Raw genomic sequence first — 3,841 nt, 5'->3', positions numbered from 1 at the left:
TCTGCGCCTGGGGGGCTTCCGTGGGCAGTGGGGGGGGGGGGGGGTGCCGGGCATTTGACTCCATTCTCCCTTCTCCATTCAACGCTGTCAGTGTCCTTGCTGCATACAGATCCCCCCGTCCCTTTCTCCTCCTGACATGTGCGCACATAAATAAATTACCCCCACCGTGTGAGTGTGGAACAATCTGTCCCCTAGATGCTATTCATCTCCAGACAGGACCTATTATTCCCCCGATTAAAGCTGCTGGAGTAGTTTGCAAGGGATACTGTTACTCTGTCAAACTGTAAATAAGACACTAAAAATAAAGGGAGCTCGCAAGAGAGAGGGAGAGAGAGGAGAGAAAAGCCAGACTAATGCCTGCTGCTAGGGAAACCAAATGAATCCCTAATGACCGCTGTGTACAAACTGCAAATAATGAAGGGAAACGGACCAACGGGACCCCAGTCTGCTTTCGATGAGCTGTTTGTTATGGGAGGCTCAATGAGAGCCTGGGTTTATAGCGGCAACATAGCCGGCAGGGACCCGGACTCCATCGTTTCCCTTCCCTGTTGCCGTTTTTAAATAAATTTCCTCCATCTGGACGGGGAGGTAAAAGGGGTTCATGTCAGAAACCTCCTTCCCTCACTGCTCCCTATGAAGGCTGAGAGCGGACTTGGAGCTATTTCTTTCCATCGCACCCTAGTCAGCGGCTCCAACCCTCCTCTCAGCCCTAACTCCAGCCCACATCCTTTGAACCAGCAAAGGACTTAAACACAGGCTTGGCTTTAAGCCTGGGCATACGTATGATTAACTGCAGTGAGATTTAAGCCTGATTCCATGCTGAATCGGGGGAGCATCGTGCTGTCTACTCTTGGCTGTGGGAAATACCGGTTGCCACCCTAGTTGTCCAGCAAACAGACCCTGCAAGCTTTGAGGTCCATCCCAGAGGAGAGGCTGGCTTAGTGCTGAGCTTTTCTGCCTTTTTTCTTAACCTTTTCTACCCCTTTCCCATGTACCTGGGCTCTAGCCAGGACTGGCTTCCCATTTTGCAGTCAACCTCTGCCCTTAAGATAAGACCTGGGTGCCAGGAGAGGTGGCTGCTACTCCTACCTGTGTCCTGGTTGACGTGAGGTGACTTAGCTTTGGAGCAAGCTGAGCCTGGCCTTAACTGTAAAACTGGAAAAAGCCTCTTTGTATAAATAACTTCTCTCTCCCTCTTGATGTTTCCCATTTGCAGCATTGGGATATTGGCCTCCTAGGGAACGAATGTACTCTTGTAACATCCTCCGGCGTGGAAGTACGAGAGCAAAGGCAAAGAGTCAGTAGAGTTTGGAAAGACCTCAGTGATGCTTTCTGCCAGGGAATGATCGCTATGGTAAGCACATCCAGGTGAGATCAAGGCCACATTGTGCTAGGAGCTGTATATGGTCTTGCATAGCAAGAGATGATCCTTGTCCATTTAACAGTCTAAAACCACGCTTCTCAACCTTGTTAGATTCAGGCCCCCCCCCCCCCCCCTTTAGATTTGAGGCACTTCATGGAAAATGCCAGCTCTTAGTATTCACTCTTTTAACTATAGAAAAAGTATAGAGCAATTCTTCCATTGCAAAAAACTTGGCAAACCCAAGCAGGTCAGAAGGTTTTTAACTCTCTGGATTCCTGTTTGCAATCTCTGGGTTTATCTTGCCAATCATTTTTGCACACCTGACAGTGTGGCACCTCGCAGCACCCTTGACAGGATCTCAAGGCACCCCAGAGTACTGCAGCACCTGGTTGAGAACCACTGAGACCAGGCAGGCAAAGGGAGTTTCCTACTGCAGACAGGAACAGGAGATTAAGGGACGTGGCAGCCATTGCAGAGCAGCTTCATGGCAGGACTAGGGACTGAATGCAGATCATCCCGGCTCCAGGTGAAAGCCTAAACGGCAGGGGCCCGCTTCCTCTCTGGACTCTGATCTATTTTAAGCACTTCCTTACGCTGAACTGGATTGTGTCGGGCTGGATGGAATTTGCAAGAGCTTATCAGCAAGAAGCACAGGGCAAGGCATAAAGGGCTCTGGGCCACAGCGCTGCACTTCTCGGAGGGAAGAGCAAACCGATCTGTGAAGCGCCTTGAAACGTTACCAGCAACAATGACCCTTGCTTGCCTCTGACTGCACAAATGCAGGCGCTTTGCTGTGCGCTTGTGTGTGCCGGGAGGGCTGCTTTTGGCAGGGCAGCTACAAATTATGATGTTTAACTCCTTGTGAAGACACGGTGCTTCACAGGTTTTGAAGGTGTTAGTTAAGTCGAGGAAAACCTTTCACTCCCCCCCATAGTCTTTCCTTTGTTGCTTATCATGGGTGAGCTGACATGAGGTTACAACAAACCTGGTCTTCCTACAAGTATCTTTAATGGCTTATGTTTTGTCCTGGACTCTCCTGGTCCCTTTTGGAAGTAGAAGTGATTGAAAAGAGGAAGCCAGCCTTGGGGAGGTTTTTTCCTGGTTTTAAAATAAAATGGAATTGGATTCTCTCCACATTGAAACTGGTTTCATATCCACAACAATGCACTGGCTTAAATGAAGCGCCTTTCTGGGTCCAGTGGCCTGAGAAGGCAGCTAAGCTCTGTAGTACTTTGTATTTTTTATTTGCACTGTCAGATGCAGAGGTCCTTCCCATCAGCATAGATGGGGGCTAACTCCATTGAAGGCAGAGGCATTGGCAGTATAAATTGATGGTAAATGAGAAGGGAAGCATGTCTGTAAAACAACTGATCTCTCAACCACCTTCTGAGAGAGGTGACCAGACTCTGGCTTACAGATTGGAGAAACTGAGGCTACAAATGGACATCGTATCTGTCCTGGGCCAAAATGCAGTCATTCAGGCATCTGTGTCCACTGTCCCAGGGCAAAGAATAAAACAGTTCACAGGGTAAGAAAAGCTAACAGTTTGCCCCAGAATATCACAAAGTGTATCTGAATGGTTGTCCTGGGACTGCATCGTTGAATCAATGGCAGAAAAGTGGCAGTGTATTCAGCCACTCAGGAAACTGCAATTGGAGGGGTGATGTGTGTACATGCCAATCCTGGGACATTTCTGTTCTGGGATAAGAGCAGGCACAACTTATAATCACAGAATCCTAGAAAATGAAGTTTGGAAGGGACCTTAGGAGGAGGTCACATCTAGTCCAACCCCTTGCTCACAGCAGGACCAGCCCCAACTACACCATCCCAGCCAAGGCTTTGTCTAGCTGGGCCTTAAAAACCTCCAAGGATGGAGACCCCATCACCTCTCTAATCTATTCCAGTGCTTCACTACCCTCCTAGCGAGAGTTTTTCCTAATATCCAACCTAAACCTCCCTTGCTGCAACTGGAGCCCATTGCTCCTTGTTCTGTCATCTGCCACCACTGAGAACAGTCCAGCTCCAGCCTCTTTGGGGTTGGACCCAGTGATCTTCCAGGGTCCCTTCCAGCCTATATTCAATGAATCTTCGGAGCCACCCTGCAGGGAGGTGAAGGCTGCTATCAAATCCCACTTCAGTCTTCTCTTCTGTAGCCTAAAACTTGTCCCAGTACAGATGAATAGTCTGTTCCTAACCTTGGGCACAAAGCAGGGAAGCCATTTCCTCAAGTGTTGTGGCACAGCTAAGGTTAAACCCATCTTCCACTCCTTTAAGACCATCCACCAGGCCTTGCTGCTTGTCTAAATCAGCCCCTCGGCTGATGCAAATCCAGCAGAGCTCCCTTAACTTCATTGCAGCTGGGTCGGTCTCCCCTTCATCTCTGCTGACGGGCTGTTTCTGAGAACTAGCAGGAGATCAAATCTGTTCTAGTCTTACTTCTTCGGAGCTGGTCAGCTTCGGTTGTAGCTTTCCATCTCA

General features: G+C 49.0%; 1 long non-coding RNA gene across 1 annotated transcript in view; it reads left to right on the top strand.

The window, feature by feature from the left end:
• Positions 1–3,841, top strand: part of LOC109300262 — a 52,831-nt gene that overhangs the window by 37,970 nt on the left and 11,020 nt on the right. Inside the window, exon 3 of the long non-coding RNA XR_002098178.1 lies at positions 1,217–1,354. This is a non-coding gene — a long non-coding RNA (uncharacterized LOC109300262). The remainder of the gene's footprint in view (positions 1–1,216; positions 1,355–3,841) is intronic.

Source organism: Gavialis gangeticus, unplaced genomic scaffold (genome assembly GCF_001723915.1).
Source record: "Gavialis gangeticus isolate Ggan-Ray unplaced genomic scaffold, GavGan_comp1, whole genome shotgun sequence".
Lineage (NCBI taxonomy): Eukaryota > Metazoa > Chordata > Crocodylia > Gavialidae > Gavialis > Gavialis gangeticus.
Note: the sequence above shows the minus strand (reverse complement) of the source record. Positions and strands in the feature narration are given on the sequence as shown.